At 40.9% G+C, this 21,320-nt stretch overlaps 1 protein-coding gene and 1 pseudogene across 3 annotated transcripts in view; one reads left to right on the top strand and one right to left on the bottom strand.

The window, feature by feature from the left end:
• CDKL5 (cyclin dependent kinase like 5) overlaps nucleotides 1–20,231 on the bottom strand; it is a 174,528-nt gene extending 154,297 nt beyond the window's left edge. For 2 of the 3 annotated variants that reach the window (XR_009006726.1, XM_057538776.1), the window contains exon 1: nucleotides 20,120–20,177. The gene's annotated coding sequence lies outside the window, so the exon portion shown is untranslated. Of the gene's footprint in view, nucleotides 1–20,119 lie in introns of all 3 variants that reach the window. The other variant, XM_057538775.1, reaches the window with a different exon arrangement.
• LOC103013131 (60S ribosomal protein L7-like) lies at nucleotides 7,851–8,589 on the top strand (annotated as a pseudogene).
• Nucleotides 20,232–21,320: the final 1,089 nt, after the last annotated feature.

Here is a 21,320-nt window from a genome sequence, read left to right as displayed (position 1 = left end):
AGTTATTTGTAGTGAGCTGGATGAACCTAGAGTCTGTCATACAGAGTGAAGTAAGTCAGAAGGAGAAAAACAAATACCATGTGCTAACACATATATATGGAATCTAAAAAAAAAAAAATGGTTCTGATGAACCTAAGGGCAGGAAACGAATAAAGATGCAGGCGTAGAGAATGGACTTGAGGACACGGGGAGGGGGAAGGGTAAGCTGGGACGAAGTGAGAGTAGCATTGACATATATACACTACCAAATGTAAAATAGATAGCTAGTGGGAAGCAGCCGCATAGCACAGGGAGATCAGCTCGGTGCTTTGTGACCACCTAGAGGGGTGGGATAGGGAGGGGGGGAGGGAGACGCAAGAGGGAGGGGATATGGGGATACATGTATACATGTAGCTGATTCACTTTGTTATACAGCAGAAACTAACACACCATTGTAAAGCAATTATACTCCAATAAAGATGTCAAATAAATAAATAAATAAATGGAATATTCCATGTGCAGAGTGAAGAAGATGCATGTGTTAACACTACTCTGCAGTTAAGTCCATGGACGTCCCACCACCAATCCTTTCCAGGGTCTTATCATTTTTACTAAGAACCCTTATTTCACTATCCAAGCCAACCAACTACAGAAAGCTAAATACATAGCAAACTCTGAGATGTTAATCACTTATTCCATTAAAGTTTGTATATCTGCTAGTTCATCCATTAAAAAGTGTCCCCCTCAAATCTCCAGAGCCTAACTATAATTGCTAATTTTTCCTTCTTTACTAGAGATTATATGAAAAACCTGACTGTTAACAGCAGAGTCATCCTTAGAGTGCAACGAATTGGGCCATTTACCCTAGCCCCAAACTTGGGAAGCCCCTTGTAGCTGTTACAGGAACCAGAAAGGTGGTCTTGCAAAGAATCAGCACCAGGGCAAAAAAATTAATTGGAAAAATAAATCAGATCAGCACAGAATCTCCTCCTCTCAAAGACTTTTTTCATTACGACTAAAACAGAGTAGCATTTGTCTTCCAACTTACAATGTCTTGTGTACCAACCATTGAATTTTAAAGCTGATTTAACCACTTTCACAGCATAAAATATAAAAGGGGAAAAGTAAAACAGTAAGAAGCAGAGATGCGATTTAGGAGTGGGCTTAACATATCATTTAATAAAAGATGATTCATTCATTCAACAAATATTTATTCGGCACTTACTGAGGCTGGAAATACAGTCGTTAGCATTCTTCTACATCCCAACATATCCTATTTTTACCCCAGCCAGAAGCTGGGCAGAACACCCTTCAGGGCCCCCACGTATAAAATGGAGCTAATAACTATTCTCCCAGAAACGTAATGGATTAAATGTGGCACACCAACCTTTAAAGTGTTCTGTGCTTAAATAAAATAACACAGTTTAAAGATCGAAAGGTTTTTGGAAGAGCATGGTTTAAAAAAAAAAAAAAAGCCTAGAAAGGTAAAGATATGTATAGTAAGCTAATGTTTACCCCTGGACAGGAAGCTGCTTAAACATCTCTGCATCCCTCAAGGTATTTGGCTTACTGCCCTTCATTTAACAAGGGTTCAGTAAATACATATGATGATTTCTTTCTTTCCCTCTCTCTCAGGTATGTTGTACTGCAGTTATTTTAATAATCTGACAAAGGAGAAAGACTGCACAAAAGGAACTGATATTTACTGCTGCCTATTACATACCAACTACTGTGTTGGGCACCTCATCTATGTTATTTCATTTAATTTTCACAGCCACCTTGTGAGGTATTAAACCACAAAACCAGGAGTGGATTTTCATTTTCGAAGAATCAGATCATAACAAATTCAAACTAAAAAAAAAAAAAAAATGAGCAATGGACCTTACATTTGGCAGCATTTGCTCATTTCATGTTAAAGGGAAAGAATCGAGTGAACACTACAAGAGTATTTTAAAAAAAAATTTATTAACATGAAAAGAAAATGTACACAGAAAAATACAAATGACCAAAATAATAAATTTTGTAAATATTTAATCTTACAAGTAATTTTTTAAATCCAACAAAAAACAATATTGCAGACCAGAATGGCCAAAATAATAAACATTTTTAACTTGCAACCTTTCCTTTAGGTGAACCAGCAGTGTTCCCTGTACACCCTTCACAGGTATGGCACACTCCCATCAGTGTCATCTATCATCACCCCGGGTGATCCTCGAGGGGGGATATAAGACTAGTGTTCCAGGGACTTCCCTAGTGGTCCAGTGGGTAAGACTCCGCACTCCCAATGCAGGGGGACTGGGTTCAATCCCTGGTTGGGGAACTAGATCCCACATGCATGCCGCAACTAACAAGTCCGCACACTGCAACTAAAAAAAAGATCCTGCATGCCGCAACAAAGATCCCGCGTGCCACAACTAAGATCCAGCACAGCCTAAATAAATAAATATTTTACAAAAAAAAAAAAGACTAGTGTCCTAAGAAAAGACTAGTGTCCTAAGAAAAGGATCAAAGATGTACACAAGAATTCACTTTAAAAAACATTCGGGAATTCCCTGGCGGTCCAGTGGTTAGGACGCTGCGTTTTCACTGCGGAGGGCGCAGGTTCAATTCCTGGTCGGGGAACTAAGATCACAAGCCACGCGGTGTGGACAAAAATTAAAATGAAAATTAAAAAAAAAAAAGGACATTCTTTGCCATGATGTCTACAACAGAGAAAAATGAGAAACCACATGTAGTATAAGGCACTGTAGTTCTGCTTTAAAATGGCTAACCAGACACATGCGTTTACCTTTCCTCCCACCCTAAAACCCCCTGAAATAGGCAAAAGAAATATAAAAATAAACCCAGAGCAGCCCTGAGAATATAGGAGGGCTCACAGCAGACAGATCTGTGAGGAATTCCAAGGAGCTATGAAGAAGGTTAAGACTGGGACTAAGAAAAGAAATGGCTTAATAGTAAACCACATAACTGAAGAGCTGTGAAACACCTCTACCTGTGCCCACTCCCTATCTTCTTTCAGTAGGACTGATGCCAGCATTTACCCAGTCCTGGCTCTCCAAAATGATAGTTCAGACAAGGAATACTCCTCAGTAACACTGAGGCCAGAGAAGTAGGGAAAGATGTCAATTAACTGCAGCTTCCATGAGGAATAGGGAGTCCCACCAACCAGAGAGCTAGCAACCCACACAGTCTACAGTAGACGCTGCGTTCCACACAAAGGAGACAGCATAAGCAAAGATACCAAGTTTGAAACAATTTTATGGAGAACTCTACATGCTGGAGAGCGCAGTGTTTGAGGCAAAGAAGGAAAGGACGTGCGGCTGGAGAGGTAGGCATGCAGAGAACACACCAAGGAGAGCCTGATGAGCCAGATAAAAGGAAATCAGACTTTCTCCTAACTTTCTCCTTCTCTTGTCAGCAACAGAGCACCACTGCAGGCTTTCAAGCAGATCAGTTTCATGATCAAAATCACGTTTTATATCATATTAGCAACTGTAGATAATATATCTGAGTTGGATAAGACCCAACTATCCACCTTAGGAGCCTCGGTGGATAGTGGAACCATTAACAGAGTTTTGTTTTTTTTTTTAATTAAGGAGGAAGAGCAAGTTTGAGGAAAGTATGTACTGTACTTCATATTAGACATCCTGAGTATAAGGTTCCTGTAGAATAGTCAGGTGTAGCTTTCCAGCAGGTTATTAAGAATGAGTCTGAAGGCATATAGTGAAAAAACAGGAAAGAATTTAGAAATTTAGAAATACATCTGCATGTAAGTAGAACTGAAACTCTGGGTGTAACTGAGACAATGACCTAGGATAATACTTGGCCAAGAAGTCAAGCCCAGGTAACAGTAGTGTGTACGGAGTAAGTGGATCGAGACAAGCCCACAGAGAATGAAGAGAAAAAAGTGTAAGAGAAAGACAGGAGAACAAGGATGCAAAGGAAACACACTGCTTCAAGGAGACAGTGACAAACAGTGTCAGGTGCAACAGAAATGTCAAGTAAAATTAGGACTGAATGAATCCACTAGACGCAACAAACAAGACGTTACGGGAGATCTCAGCAAAAACAGTTTAAGTAATGTGAGACTGGGAAGTCAGAGATCAAGCTGAAGTGTGAGAAGTGGATGAGAAATGGATAGACTATGTATAGACCACACCCAGATGTTTAGAGAAGGAAGGGAAGAGAGGTTAGGTAGCTAAGAGAGGAGTGGACAACTGGTTCAGGGAAGGTTTTCTAGGACGAGAACCTTAGGAATAAGATAATGGGCAGAGAAAAATTAAAAAATCAAAAGGGAGACTCTAAGGATAGAGCAAGGTTACTGATCCTCAGCACCACTGACATTTTGAACCAGGTCATTCTTTGCTGTTGGGGGCTGTGCTGTGCATTGTAAAGTGTTTAGCAGCATCCCTGGCCTCTACCCATTAGGTGCCAGTGGCACACATACCACCACGCCAGTCGTGACAACCAAAAACGTTTCCAGACATTGCCAAATGTCCCCTGGGGAGCAAAGTCACTCCCAGTTGAGAACCACTGGGATACAGGATGGGGAGAAAGAGGGGGAAGAACTGATGAAAAAAGACTGCCAAAGCAGCGGCACCAAAGCTGAAGGCACGGGGCAAGGAACTGGCCTCAAACAGCAGCAGAAGCACCTCATTCTCAGAGACAGGGGCAAGGGCAGCTCTAGGGAGATAGGGAGTGATAAATTTACAGATGGTGCCAGAAACTGGAGAAAATCAGCCAGAAGGCCCTCGATATTCTCAATGGAGTGGAGACGAGGTTATGTGCTGAGTATGCGTGGTGATGATTTAGTGGCAGGCTTGAGAACAGTGGCTAGGGTTTGTAACAGTTAATGGGGACCAGTCCTGGCAGGTCACCCCAGAGAAGACCAACAGAGTTTGGAAACCACATACTCCCTTCTTGCTCTGAGAATGTTAAAATGCATCTCCCCACAGAAATCACCTATGTACTGATTACAGTCCCAAAGAGCTCACAAGTCTATACGAATTTCAACTGCATCATGGAAAGACTAGACTCCTGAGGGGTACCTGGGAAGGTAACCCATTTTTTTAAAATAACATAGTTCCTATCAGATAATAAGAACTGTGATGAACATAAGTGATATGTAAATGAACTTCCAGTAAATAATCTGTTCAAGTTAGAGGATGCCTGTTGTTGCAACTACTTCCTGGTTCTTAACTGGATAAACTACTTCCTGGCCTACAGGAACAGTAAAATAGAAAGGAGTGGCTGCAAAGACAAGAGCTTATTAAATGAGATTCTTCATAGGACAAAGGCCTGCTCACTCCCGCCCTCTAAACCAAGGGCTGCAAACTCAAATGATTATGAGACCAGGAAACTGGAGATACCTCAAGTCTGTACATGAGAAAGAAGCTGGAAGTGAACCGCCAACATAAAGCTATGAAATACAAAGGGTTGCCCTTGGGTAAATAAGAAAAAAGAAAAGCTACACGCAGCAGCCCAGGGCTGTGTGTAGGAGTGAGCAAAGCAAAACGGAAAACCCAAGTCTTTGCTCTACCACAGATATGAAGTCCAAATTCACATCATTCTCCAGATGTCAGAAACCCATCACCTGAGAACAGATCAAAACCTCTCCAGGAGCAGTGAACTCAAAGGGTCCCATGAGAGACAAATGCAAAACTATCCAAAGGAGCATCCCACAAGCCAGGCACAGGCAAACAATTCCCAAATTGTCAAATGTTGCAAACCACACAAAGAAATAAGAAAAACTTGGAGGGAAGACAAATGGAAGATTTCATTTCTCAAGAACTACAGCTAAGAAAATAATCCAAAGGAGACAAACATAACTATATTTTTAAATGTTCAAAGAAAAGAAAATGTCCTTATGAAAATTAAAAAGTAGACTTGAAAGAAAACACAGAAATTTTTACATTTAAAAATATAGTCAAATGTTTTCAGTGAAAATTTTCAATAAATGGATTAACCAATAGACTAGACACAGCTAAACAGAAATTAGTGAATTGTAAGGTAGATGTCAGGAAATCACCTAGAAGTAAAAACAGAAAATATTAAAGAAACTTTAAGCAACACAATGAAAAACTCCAACATATATCTCGATAAGGGTTCCAGAAATGGAAAATGGAGAAGCATTATTTTAAAAGATAATGGCTAAAATTTTTTCCCACAATTTAAGGCGTCATGAGTTTTCAGGCTGATGGTGTACACCAATAAAAAGCAGGAAAAATAAAAACAAATCCACATCTAGAGGTATCGCAAAGAAACTGCAAAAGGTCAAAAACAAGGAAAAAATCTTAAAGGTAGCCCAAAAGAAAAGATAATTACTTACCTACAAAGAAATTACACCTGAACTGACTAAAGCCTTCTCATTAACAAACAAAACTTGTCAAAAGACAAGAGAATAACATTATCAATTGTCAACATAAATTCTGTATCCAGCTCAACAATCATTCAAGAGAAAAAGTGAAGTAAAGACACTTTCAGAAACACCAAGACCATGTTTACTACTAATAGGCCTTTAGTGAAAGAACTACTTAAGAACATTCTTTATAAAAAAGAAAACTAAACCCAAAAGGAAGAAATGGGGTGAATAAAGAATGGTGAACAAAGAAAATTGAAAACATGTTGATGAGTAAATATTCACTATTTCACAAACTTAAGGTGGTTTCAACAAGGCAAAACCAAAGCATAAATAACTAACATGGAAGAGGGGATGAGGGTTCAAAAGTAAGCCATTCTAAAATCTCTGTCTTATTTGGGAGGATAGGAATAATAAGTAAGCTTTGACTTAGTTAAATGCGCATGTTAAAATTCTAAGGGTAACCAAACTTCTGTCTTCCATCCTGGAATAAGAAAGCTGGAAGGAAGGAGCTGCCCGCCCATACAATAAAAAAGAGCTGTACTAATTTCAAATTCATGACTTTCTTGAAAGCCATCAGAGAACAACCAACTGGCTCAAAATCTTCGGAGAGGAAGGGCCTGCAAGGAGAGAGGAGACAACTTTGTGCTCACCTAGGGTAGACTGCAAGTGGCCACTGACAAGAGTTCAGCTAGAATAAAAAGCAAATCGATATTGCTTGCTGAAGCCCGATGTGGCTTGCTGAAGGAACAGTGTGAAACCAATGGAGGTCACAGAAATTGGGGAGACCCCAGCCTTCTGCAGGATCTTCCTTCACCAACGCCACCAAGCACTCACAGAAAGAGCCCTGAAGAGTGCCCACTGTGATGCAGACTTGAGGGAAGGGAACTGCAGCAGTGTCTCAGGAGCAAGATGTACACCCAGATCCTTCCCTCCCACGTCCACTAGGGAAGAAAAACCTTTATCTGTGAAAGAAAGGCCAATAAGTGCTTCTACCCTTAAAGCACTGGTGAAAACTCACTACAGCCAGAGGAAGGGGTGGGCACCCTACTCTGGGAGAGGGGCAGGACTCCACACTGAGCCCACAACAATAGCTAGGGTAGGGGCATGACCTTGGGACGTTGATGCAGGCCTAAGCCTGAGGTTTCATCAGAACAAAAGACCACACCCCACCATCACTCCCCACCTCTAAGCTAACCTACTTCCAATAACAAGGAAACAGCATAATACCACTGGCAGAGGGACAGGAGGAGATCAAGAGCATGTAAGGAGACCCTAAGTCACAGTCCTGAAGGAAGACCCGACACAATAAAATAAACCAACTCCCACCCTAATCAGAGAATTTGAAGCCTGAGGTATACTGAGAATAACCACAGCAACAACCAAACTTAAAACCAGCCCAACTCCAAACTAGATTAACTCAAATTCCTGAACCAAAGGCCTAGCACAGGGAAAGATGTGCCCATTTACAGACATGAAAATTATGCACCTCAGCTCTTTCCCAGCTAGAACCATGGAGGGTGCAAGAGAGAATTTAAAAAAGGTTCCTGCTGTGCCAGAAACCCTTAAGAAAATGCAAAAGAATTTCGCAGAGCTTAAGATCAAGAGCCTGAGAAAGAAGTATGCCCAGAAGATGCTTTGAACGGCAAGGAGGAAGCTTATCTATGAAAAAGCTAAGCACTATCACAAGGAATATAGGCAGATGTACAGAACTGAGATTTGAATAGTGAGGATGACAAGAAAAGCCAGCAACTTCTATGTACCTGCAGAGCCCAAATTGGCATTTGTCATCAGGATCAGAGATATCAGTGGCGTGAGCCCAAAGGTCCAAAAGGTGTTGCGGCTTCTCCACCTCCGTCAGATCTTCAATGGCACCCATGTGAAGCTCAACAGGCTTCAATTAACATGCTGAGAATTGTGGAACCATATATTGCATGGGGGTATCCAAACCTGAAGTCAGTAAATGAATTGATCTACAAGCATGGTTATGGCAAAATCAACAAGTGAATTGCCCTGACAGATAACGTGTTGATTGCTGGATCTCTTTGTAAATATGGCATTATCTGCATGGAGGACCTGATTCACAAGATCTATACTGTTGGAAAACGTTTCAAAGAAGCAAACAACTTCCCGTGGCCCTTCAAACTGTCTTCTCCATGAGGCGGAACGAAGAAAAAGATCACCCATTAGAATGTAGAGATGCTGGCAACAGGGAAGACCAGATCAACAGGCTTATTAGAAGGATAAACTAAGGTATCTACCATGATTATTTTTGTAATCTGGTCAGTTTTTAAACAGTGACTGCTTTCAAAGTGAAAAAAATTTTTTGCACCTCAGTTTCTACTGTTCTACAAAATAAGTCAGTGTTACAATAAAAAAAAAAATCACAAGGCATAACAAAAAGCAGAGAAAAAACAACACTCAGAAAAGACAAAGAACATGTCGGAACTAGACGCAGAACCAGATGCTGGAAATATCTAGAATCAAAGTTAAAATACTATGAGTAACATGTTTCGAGCTCTAACCCAAAAGGGGAACATGAAAAATCAGATTGGTAACTCAGCAGAGAGATGGAAACTATAAGAAAGAATACAATGAAAGTGCTAAAAATTAAAAATACAGTTAAGAAAAATGAAGAATGCCTTCAATGGGCTCTTCAGTAGACTCAACTCAGTCAGGGAAAGAATCAGTGAACTTGAAGATGTCAGTAGAAATTACCCTGACCGAAAACACTGAGAAAAAAGAGTGAAAAACAGAACAAAACAAAACAGGACATTCAAGAGGTGTGGGACAATATCAAAGGTTCTAACATACTGGTAACTGGAATCACAGAAATAGAAGAGAGAATGGGACAAAAGAAATATTTGGAGAGATAATGGCTGAAAATATTCCAAAGTTAATATAAGACATCTAACACAAATTCCAGATGATCAGAGAATAGGGAGATAAAAACAAACAAAAAAAACAAACAAAAATGATTATCACCGCTGAGCACCAACACCACTTGAGACTGAATTCCATAAGCTCTGCCCCCACCAAACACCTCTGTCAACATGATCACCAGGTCATCAATTCAACTACACATGATGGCCACCTCACAATGCTCACTTCTATATACAAGTCTCACTCTGTGTAAATGACTGGTCAAACCTAGGTCACAAGCCTGTATCCTAGCTGTAAAAGAGACTGGGGATGAGTTTTCTGGGAAAGTGGGACCTATAATATGAGAAATTACCAAAATGTAGAGAGGATACTTAAAAGTCTACTACAGCATCTAAAAATAAAATAAATAATTTTTTTAAAAGCCCTCCATCTAACTAACCAACTGTTAGTGTACGGTAGATTCTTTGGTGAAATCATTGCATCCTAGAGAGCCTTTCTGTAAGACACATATTTTACCTCAATGTGGTAACACATTTAAAACTAGCTTCCCAATCTGAGGGACCTAAGCAGTGATGGGGGTTGGGGGTGAAGCCACATAATAAATAAGCAAACATCTTCACAGAATGTTGGTTTTGTTTAATGTTAAGTAAAGTACAATGCAGATATATACAAACACACATATGCACACACACACAAGAACTTATTATGGAACAGAACTCAGCACTTCTATGAATTCATGCAACAAATCATGAAAAAATTCAAAGAAATATCATTCTTATATTTATAAACTTTGGCTTCCCCTTCATCTACCATACTGTAAATGTTGACAGAAGTTTGAGGAGTCTCACAGAGGGAGCCATTAGCACCTAGTTATACATCAACACGGATCCAATTATAACACAACTATGTCCGAGACCAGTGACTAGACCTACAGGACAAGCACGTCTATAGGACGAGCAGAGAGGAAGATCCACTAGACAGGTAACTGACAGAGAAGAGAAACCACTAAACAAGGAAAAAGGCATTGACAGGAGGAGATGGGGGGGCAGGAAAAAAGGCACCTTTCATAAGAGAAATATTTACTGAGCATTTCCTCTGTGCCAGGCAATGCACTAGATGCTCAGGCGACAACAGGCAACACTCAATGCCTCCAGGGAGCTTACAGTAGAAAACTGATACCATCTGCTTATCCATTTTACCAAAGGCCCACCCCTATTTAAACTCCTGGCTTTATTTCCTATGTATACTCTCAGGTAAAAGTGAAAATGAACAGAAAAAAGCCAAATGGCCATAAAGAAAGAAAACCAAGGTCCTGGGATGTCGCTGGGGTCAAAGCATCAAAGCAAGGCATGCAATATATAAATCCACGTCATTTCTTGCTATTCACCCAGCTTTATATGCTTTTAGATCCATGTGTTTGAATACACCTTCTACCAGAAAACCCCTTCCCTCCACCTGACATTCTGGGCCTCCTTTAAGACTCTTCACAAATGCTCAGGAATCATTACTTTCCCCAGTCCCCTTAGGTCTGGGTTAAGTGCACCTCTTCTGGCCTACAGTACCAGCACCCTGTGTTTCCATCTAAATGTACATATCATCCTGTTCTTTAGTCATTGCTTTTGGCCTCTTCTGCTGGAATACAAACTCCATAAAAGGGCACAACACCACAGCTTGGCTTTGTATCTCCACCACCTACCATCACAGTGACACCAAGATACCCAAATCATCACCTCATCATAAAGTTAGTCAAAGAAAGACAAGTATGGCCTTCCTTTACCAACCCTGCACAGAGGAACAAGACTGGAAAGCACAACTCCAAATCAAGGTCAGTCACTGTGGATGGTAGAGAAACCACTAGCACAAAAACATCAAACTCTAAAATGAGGCAACTCTTTAAAAATAAATGCCCTGGGCTGGATAGGAAGTGAAAATAGTAACGACACAAAACCACTGTAAATTCTTCAAGTTACCAGCACAAGGAAAAAAAAAAAATCAACAAGGAAAGAATACAGAGCAGGTATAAAATGGTTCAGAAAAGCCTCAGAACTCAAGGCCAACGTGAGCTAAGTTAGAGACTGCATCAAAATGTAGATTTCAAAGGAAATATTTGAAGAAGGAGGTGATGCTGTGGTTATTCTTTGTATACATGGAGGGGAAGTGCACAATGGCATTCTATACTGACACAAACTAACCACTTTACACCAAGGAAGCCCTCCCTGAATGAATGCTTGTTCAGTCATCAAAGCAAGAAAAACTTAGCGTGGCTGAAGATTTCCAAAAATGAACTGAGCATGTAGGGATACATACTGTAGAAGGAGAAAGAAACAAATCAGGATATATAAAGTAAAACCTGTGGAGCACTTTTATATACATAAGCTCACTTGAAAGTAAGAAGCTCAACAGAGACTAGTTTAATATAAAAGATGGTAAAACCACAGAACGTGAACCAGATTTGAAAATGGTACTCCTGCTAAAGATTAGTGATTCTAAACATTAACAAAATTCTCTAAAAACACTGTACGTGCTCAAATGAGATTTCATAAAATATGAAATAGCATAAATGCTGACAAATATTAAACTAGACATAAGACACTGTATTTAGGGAAAGAAAAGAATAAAGCAAATTTAATATTGATATTTAATGAAATGTTTCATTAAAACCTTGAGCAGATTAAAGATGTCTGGGGGAAAAAAAAACCAGTGAAGAGTTTTAAGTTTAAATATGGAAGAGAGCTAAAACTGTTAGAAAAAAATTTTAACTCAGTTATAAATAGAAATGACATTCCTATATAAGGTTAACAGACTGGTGAAGGATAAAAGAAGGAGCCTTTAGAAAACTGAAGGTAATTTCTATAAAAACAATGAAAAGAGTATCACAAATGACAATCAACCAAGAAGGCAGTTGCAAAATTTTTAATGAGATGAGGAAAGAATATTTTACCTTGCAGGGATTATGACCTTTTTGGTAAATCATCAAGGTTCCATTGAGCTAAAACTCTTGTTTTTTGCGGCATTTCATTTCATGTCACATTTCTGCTTAAAACCTTCAATAGCTTCCCAGGAGACTTAGGACAAGTTCAAAAACCCAGCAGATGGCCTACTAAGCCTTTTCAAGACCTGGCCCCTGCCTACTTCTGCGTCATCACTTGCTTCTCTACTTTCCAGCCATTTCGGATTTCTTTCAGTTCTTTAAAAGATTCGGTTTTTCAAAAGCCTCTATTTCTCTCAACTTGCCTGAGGGCATTTACACTTTCTGCCACGAAAACTTATTTCCCCAACTAAACCATGCCCTCCTCATCCTTCAGGTCCCACTTAATGTTACCTCCTCAGCGTGCCCTTCTTACCTGTTCCCCACATGGCAGATCCCCCTACCCTGTTAGCGCCTGGTACTTCTCCTCTGCCTCCATTTCAAGCCTATAAATTCTTTGAGGGCCTACTTCCCTTTGATGTATCACTCTATCCAGCCTCTATCAGTTTGGTACACCGTAGACACTCAATAAGTATTTGCTAAATGAAGGACAGATTCTCAGGATATAGGACAGGTTACTTTAAAAAGAAATAACAAATTATGAAACACCAATTTGCACAAAATTAGTTTTTGTTCTACCTCAACTATTTTCAATTACTAACAATTAAAATAAAACTTTTTCTTTTCGTTTGCAATGCTAATCTTAAATTTTAGTGGTAATATTACCAGTAATAATTACTAGCGATTAAAGTTAAAACATCCACCATTGGCTCACAAACCAGGGTGGAGTTTGTGGATAAATTCTAGGATGTGTCACATCTGAACCAGCTTTCGTAATCTCTGAAAGATTCTATTCATCAGGAAACTAGTTTCTACTACTCTTGGCCAATATCAGGGTAATTGGGCAAATCCAAGTCAGTAAGTTGTTCTTCAGCTGTTACTTATCACCATTTTTTATCTGCCACATCTTCCTCACGCGGGCGTGTGTGTGTGTGTGTGTGTGTGTGTGTGTGCACGCTTAATCTGATTATCATAATATGATCTTACACTGCCAAGAACCTAATCTTTAGGCATAGTACCAAATCTAAAACTGAGATCTAACACTGCAACTTACCTAAAATAATTTAAAGCAGTCTTAAAAACAAACAAGCAAAAAACATAATGTATTCATCCATATGTTTTGTTAACTAACTTCCAGAAACCAAAGTTGTTACTTTCGAAATCACTATTTCCCTCTAAATCAAAGTCAGAAAGCTCTTCATTTGTTGCTATTTGATATTAGGCCTTTCTCTTAACAAAGAACACAAAGTAACAACAGAATCACACAGCCATAGCAATTAAACAGGTTTTTTTTCAAAGTAAAATTATTTCAAGCCAGTTATGATTGAATTTACAGTAAACTATTATTATCAGAGCAGTGCTGTGTCCTTTCTGTTTGTTATTAAAAATCCAGACACAGGCTTCCCTGGTCATGCAGTGGTTAAGAATCCGCCTGCCGATGCAGAGGACAGGGGTTCGAGCCCTGGTCTGGGAAGATCCCACATGCCGTGGAGCAACTAAGCCCGTGCGCCACAACTACTGAGCCTGCACTCTAGAGCCCGTGAGCCACAACTACTGAGCCCGTGTGCCACAACCACTGAAGCCTGCGTGCCTAGAGCCCGTGCTCCACAACAAGAGAAGCCACCGCAATAAGAAGCCGGCGCACCACAACGAAGAGTAGCCCCCGCTCGCATCAACTACAGAAAAGCCCGCGCGCAGCAAGGAAAACCCAACACAGCCAAAAATAAATAAATAAGTAAATTTATTTTTTTTTAAAATCCAGACACAACCTACCACACAAGGAGGTATTGATTTACCTGCCTGGCACTTGTAAGTGTCACTTTCCATAGAGAAATGTTCATCTAAAAGCAATGAAAGTTTGTTTCCAAAACACTTTACTTCCAACCAAACAACTGCATTCCTCTATTATGTGTACCCAAAAAATAACATCCCCAAGCTATCCTATCAGCAGTGTCCATCTACACATGCAGAACAGGGAGCAAAGAGCACCTGGGAACCAAACGGGTGGAATTCATCCCATCCTGTACAACTCGTTCCCAAGGGAGTTTTAACTCCCCTGCCTACCCTTCAGGGTAACTAAAAAAAACGGTGCAGGCAGGGAAAAGCAGCTACAGTACCTTGCAGGTTAAACTATTTCTAAATCTCCCAACAATCCAGTCTGAAGTACTGCAAAAAGTAGACAATGCGTTTGCATACCTGAATTTAATGAAGCCTGCTCTCCGGCATGCACCGTAGGCATGGATCTCTCAAGGGGGATTAGAGCTCAAACAATAAAATGCACAATGTTATTGGCTTAAAATCAAGAAAACCAATTATTTTGCCCTTGGTCTTAAATCCTAAAGGAATTTTTTCTTGCCCAATAATTATATTACTTTTACCTTGATTTCTTATTTCTGCTTTTCCAACATATCACTAAGAGCACTGTATTTTATTTGCTAGTTTAAAAAAGATCAAAACAGAATCAAATCAAAACCACAAAGACAAGGTAATGGATGGCAGTTGCAGTACTGTCCTTTATATTCTGCTACATATTATGTTCAGGCAAAAACTTTTGAATATACAAAAAGTACTAAGAAATTGTAATACATGTAAGAAGGTATTTTTAAAAGACATATCTTTTAAGATCTACATGATTTCGTTTACAAGTGTCTAATGATAAAAGGATCTAGGTGGAAGCAAGTAAATAAGGTTAAAAAAATGCGTGTTGGCCAGTGAGATCTTTTTGGGGTGATGGAAATGTTCTAAAATTGGATTGTAGTGATGGTTACACAACTCCATAAATCTACAAAAAAAAAAAAATCAATGAATGGTACGGTTAAAACATGAATTTTATGGTATGTAAAGTATACCTCAATAAAACTGTTAAAAATGCATATTCAAAACCCATACTTGGTAAAGAAATCCACAGCACTTCTGTATAGCTCCCATCTTGGTAGAACAACTGTCCTGCTTTGGCCGAGGTGATTTCCAGCCCTGAGGTTCTACAATATTCATCACTCCTTTCTAACTTTAATAACTGGCAAAAGTGATTCTCACCAATTACAGAATAAGATTTAGTTAAGTCCTTTTCCTCCCTAACATGGACCTCTGGGGGTTCCTTTGGGCTAAGCAACTGTAGCTCTCTTAAGGATGGGTCTTGTTTAAAAACACACACACCCATAAGAGGCTATAAGTAACAGAAAATTCTACTTGCAAGTAGAAAAATTTTGTCAGACTGCAACTCCTACGTAGTGTTAAGCAACATCAATAACATATCTCTGTAGACTTCACCTCCAAATTTTATTTTACTGAAGTCATTACAATTACAAAAGAGATACCCATCTGCAGATTGTAATGGCTGCCATTTTACTTCAAGAGTGCATCTAAACCACAAAATTGAATTCAAGGAATATCTTCACAGCCTTTATTAGTGTAGCATATTTAATCAAAGTCAGTCAAAAGTTAAAATGGAACATGAAGAAACATGAAATACCAAGTGGTTAATTAGAAACAGCTACCTTATTTGAGTGTAAATAATTATGTACAACCTTCATTTATGAAGAAACAGAACTAATGACCCTCTTAGAAAAGTCTGAACTTGCAGTTGTCCTATCCATCAGTGCTGATGGATCTGAGTCCAGCCTCCCATGTGACTAAAGGTCAGGCAGCCTTGCCAATGTAGCCTATGAACTCCAGGAGGCATATTTATACCTCCAGTAACCACCCCAGGAGTGATGTACAGTAGGAGCTCAAAACATGTTTGGGAAATCAGATTTCTAAAGAGAAGCAGAAAGCATAGTTTTGAAGAGCACATGTTCAAGTCATACCGGTTTCAATGGAAGTTTTGCCTCAGCTACTGACTAGCTAGGTAATCTGGGTAAAATATTTTCTCTCCCTCAGCCCATTTGGTCAAGTGTATACGGGAAATAAGAAAAACATCTACCTCACAGGAATGTTGTGAGAACACACATACACACATATATTCATGCAAATAAATTATTTGCCATAGTACCTGGTATTCATTAAGGCTGAATAAATAGAATATTAGAATTTAATTATTATAGAGAAGACTGCCCAAAAGAGACCACACCCAAAACTTGACCCTAATGAGAACTATCTCACACACAAATGTTTCTAAGAGCTTAATTCAAGATGCTGACAATCAATTCCAAAGACTTGAATGGGTTAAGTCCTTTTAACCTAATAAATAATTTTCTGTTAATTCCCAAATCTGAATTGTCTAAATGTTAGCAGGCTCTTTAGGTGGAAGGTCCTCACTCACAGCTTTCATTTCCCACTGACAGAATTGTACCCAAGTTCATATCACACAGTATTAAGAAGTAACTGTACAAACTTGAATGAGAAATGAGGCCAGATCTTTGAATAATCCAGTCTTCCAAGCACTGCTCTATATAAAGGAAACATTCTAGAAACTATGAAGAATTTAAATCCAAACACTAAAGTAAGTGATGCATCACCAACAAAAGAGTTCTAATGTTGAATTTAAGATAGAAAGTAAATTGGAAAACCCTCCCAAACAGAAAGTTTAAATATAGTCTTTCAATTACATTATTTTCTCAAGTTGAAATATGTGACCCAACTGACTTCATCATCAGATGATAAAGAACCTTTGAGGTTCGACCTCTGTCTCTATCAAGAAATTCAATGTTGCCAAAAATTAAAACTTTGGAAACTAAAATTATCAAATTCTGAGTAAACAGTCTTTTCTACTTAAAAAGTGACTTAATACTTCAAATTCTGCTATTCTTGTACCAAAATTAAGCGTTACCTAAAGGATTCCCCTCACATTTTGGATCTAAGTATGTGGATTCGTTTGTTCTTAAATGCCTTCTGTTATTACTTGACATCAATTTATTACATGAAAAAGTCATATCCCCACACTAACAGCCAAAAATGAAGTACTATGTTAACATACCCTCTAACATGTATTAGAAATAAAGGAGATAACCACCAAAGTTATCAAAATAAAAAGGGGAAAAAAAAGGTGAACTTTTAACAGACACACTGAAGAAGGCTTCTTTTCTCTGCTCACCTCCTTACAAATTCCACAGCCATATTCTCAGATATACTGGAATTTTCTACCATAAATTAACTTGAAACATAAATCAAAATGAAAAGTTGAATTTCTGCAACAGAAGCCACTGTCATTTCCAACAATGCAACTATTGTTGAAAGCGTCTCTCACAGATTCTTAGACACAGTGGTGAAGCAAGGCTGGGGGGTGGGTGCGGGCGGCGGTGGGAAGGCATACTTGACGAAATGTCTCCACCTCTGTATTTCGTTTTGTAACAATACCGCACCTTCAAAGCAGAAATACCAAGTAAAATCTGGTTGTTATTAAATGAGACTGCCTTAACTCCATGCAGCACATTTGGAACAGAATACATCTGATTCGCAATCAGTCAACCTTCTATTACTCATCTATGCGAGATGGCCCTGCAATTTCCCTCAATGGGAGCCTTTTCTTTTAAAACCCCAGGGAATACTGTCGATACCACACTCTGATTTAAATGACTCCAAGAAAATTACAATGAAAATAATGGCACATTTAGCCCAGGGAACTTGCATAAGTAGAAAATCAAAAACCTGAGATAAAGGGGTAAAAAATCCCTACCACAAACCCCTAAATCATGAATAAATTATAAATCTGAGCAGGAAAAAAAAAAAGGAATCCTCTCTGGAGAAAGAATGCTTATTTCTAATTTTTAAAAAATATTTATTTATTTAGCTGCGCCGGGTCTTAGTTGTGGCTCGGGGGATCTTTCGTTGCAGCATGTGGGATCTAGTACCCTGACAAGGGATCGAACCCGGGCCCCCTGCATTGGGAGCGCAGAGTCTTACCCACTGGACCGCCAGGGAAGTCCCTCTAATTATTTTTTTGATATACCAAATTTTGTTTTTAAAAAAAATTAGGCTCAGAAAACGTGCTAAATAAGCAAAATTAGAATATTAAACTATTTTCTATATATACATATATATCAAATTAATCCTTGCATTGATTAGGTTAAAAGGCAAGACAATTCAAAGGGATTTGACAGTTGAAGACCCTCCAACCCCTCTGAAATGGTAGATTATTTAACACTCTTGTAATGATTAACTTTATTTAGCATGCCTCTTTTGAAGCTCTATTATTTAATACAGTCAAACTGAATTTTTTTTATCCTAATTAGGTTTCCTTGTACTTGTGAAATGCTCAGCATACACTGTGCTGGCAGCTTTAGTTCTTCTACAGCTTCTCTCTTCTGGCTCCGTCCCCCACTCGCCCACCCCCCACCCTTAGAAAAAAGATTTCCTTCCCAAATGTTCTCTTCTCTGCATTTGTCAACAGAAACACCCACTGGTGGTGTCAAACTGGTAATACTGCTGCAGGCTTCCTTACTCCCGTTCCAGTGTCAACGCCAAAAATGCTCAAACCTAAAATAGTACTCTTAATAAAGAAATTAAAAGGATTGCTAAGGTACTCAACTATCATGTTGTCGAAAACAGGCACACCTTTTTAAAAAATGTATTATTAATGATCGTAACTGGGTTGTTAAATGTAAGATTATACTACCCCCGCTTCAACTCTTCACATTTTATGAATAAAATATTTTAAAACACTTAAAGAAATTAAAAAGAAATTTACACCTAAATGTCATTCACAAATAATTCCGAATAGCCTCGGTAAAGATGCCTTCTTTTGTAACCCTACAGCAAGAAAGGAACAACCTGGAAATGTTCCAGCAGATGTTACCTAAAGCAATAATTCTATTCTATACATATTTATGTCTCCTGTTTCGGTCAAATGCTCCCGGACAAATTAATTTGTGTAATCCTTTACATTAACTACATAAACCATTACATCCAAACAAACCTAATTCAGATGCACGGAAAGAAATTATTCCGTGTCTGCAATACTTTCTAAAATCAGCTTAAATTTCAGTCAATTAAAATAGATTGTGTTAACAGAACACTGATCTGCAACTACTTAAATATCACAGCATCCGTCTAATCTCACTGTGGAGATACTAAGGTCAGGCTTTTCTTTTTCAGGCATCTGTGCTTTAACACTCAAGTGAAGCGAAAAACAAAACCCTCAAAGAAGATCTGCCTTTACACTGAAATATGTTCAGGTTATTTTTTCCCCCAACGTGGGCACAGAACGTCTCAATGCGAGAAGAACCTGTTCGTTCTGGGAAATGGTTCCAAACCCCAGGATTTAATTTCTATGAGGGTCCAAAGGGTACGAAGGTCTGGGAATGGGCCAATTTCTGCTTCTCCCCACTATGCTAGTCTTGAACTTCATAACGACGCCTGAAACTTGTTCGGGGGAAGCTGGAGGAACCGCGGGGCAGGCGGAGGGTCGCTCGCCCACCCTCGCAGGCGACCAAGGTCAGCAGGGCCGGGGCCGCAGCTCGCAGTCTCCGGCGGGTCCCGGACTCCCACGGAACTCGGGCGGGGGGCTCCGGCGCGCAGGCTCCTCCTCAGCGCCGGCGGGAAGGGGCTTCCCTCGCCGCAAGCCCTGGGGAGCTCGGGCCGCGGGGCCGGCGGGGCGGGGATGCAGCAGACCCGCCGCTGAGGGGAGCCCCACGGGGCGGCCTCGACCCGCCGCCCCTCCTCACACCCTCCCGTCTCTCTACACCCCAAAATACATCCCCAGCTCCTCGCCGGGGAAGCCCCTCCAGCGGCGCAATGGGGCGCTGAGGAGGAGCCACTCCAGATTGGGGTGCCCTCGCCGCGTCGCCCCATTCTGGGGGGACCCGCGCCACCTCCCCGTCTCACGTCTGCCCGGGGGGACCGGGTGGGTCCCCTCTCTCAGGAGAAGCTGGGTGGGCGCGGGGCCGAATGAGGACAAATAGGCTTGGCGGGCAGGTGGCGGCGCGTCTACTCACCCCGCCGAGATCCCCACCTCCTGCCAGGGTCCCACAGCTCCCGAGGCCGCCGTCGCCGCTTTACCTTCCCCAGCGGCGGCGACAACTAATCGAAACCTTCCACCCCGCCCTCTCTCTCAGGAGAACGCGCAGCCTAAGCTGCTAACTGCCCCGCCCCAACCCTCCCGTTTGGACCAATGGGGAAGCGCCTCAGGCTGCTCCAGGTCCCGCCTTCGCCCCGCCCACTTCTGATAGGAACCAATAAGGAGAGAGCGCTCGTCCGCGGGCTCGGGCTCGCGCGCCCCGCCCGCGCCGCTCGTGCACTGGTCCCCGAAGCAGAAGACAGCTGGTTCCCTGTATAAGCTCGTCTGCGCGCGTACGCGCGCGCCATGCCTCCTCGCGCGCCAGGTTTGGTTGCCCCGCCAGGCCCTAGCAACCTGGGCTGGGCGGCTGGGAGGGGCGGGGCCCGAGCCGTGAGCTTTCGAAGGGAGGGGGGATGGGGGGAAGATCGTGACTGGGAAAGGGGCGGCTGCGGGGGTTGGGGGCCGAGGAGGCCCGGGAATCCGCCTGTCACAGCGGAAAAAAAGGGGGAATCCTGCCTGCAGCGCATCTATCCTGGCCTCTTCCTCCCTAGGGACACGTGCGGGCGCGGGTGGGGGATCGGAGAAGAAGGGTAGAGCACATTTGGGGCGGAAGCCGAGGCACTGCTTGGAAATAAAGGATGGAGGACTGTTTATCTCTGTTGTTGGTAAAAATGATATCGAAATCCATTGCTGCTGATGCCCATCTGTTGCAGCTGCCTGTGCGCACACACACACACGCACATATACACACATTCACACACACACTCGTCCATCAGCCTGCGATCCCTTGGGTGATTTAGGTGCAAAGAACTAGTAGCCTGAGGATTCCTTACACAGCAGCTGGATACATGCAAACGGCTGTTAAGCAGCAGCAGCAACCCACAGCCCTGCTTCGGTCCAATGCTCAGCTACACAAGATTCCCCAGCTGGCATGAAAGAAATGAAGTCATCGCCCAACCAGTAGAAATGTAAAGATCTTAATACCTACTATGGATCAAGTTTCCAACGAGGATGAAGAGGTGATGAAATGGAAAGAGATACATTTCCAATGCCACTTTTTGAAAACTAGGAAAAATAATACTTTTAAAGACATTGCAGACTAATCTATGTAATGTGCATAATAATTTCCACTTAAAAAA

The sequence above is a fragment of the Balaenoptera acutorostrata genome, chromosome X (assembly GCF_949987535.1).
Source record: "Balaenoptera acutorostrata chromosome X, mBalAcu1.1, whole genome shotgun sequence".
Taxonomy (NCBI): Eukaryota; Metazoa; Chordata; class Mammalia; order Artiodactyla; family Balaenopteridae; genus Balaenoptera; species Balaenoptera acutorostrata.
This window is presented reverse-complemented; position numbering and strand designations above follow the sequence as displayed.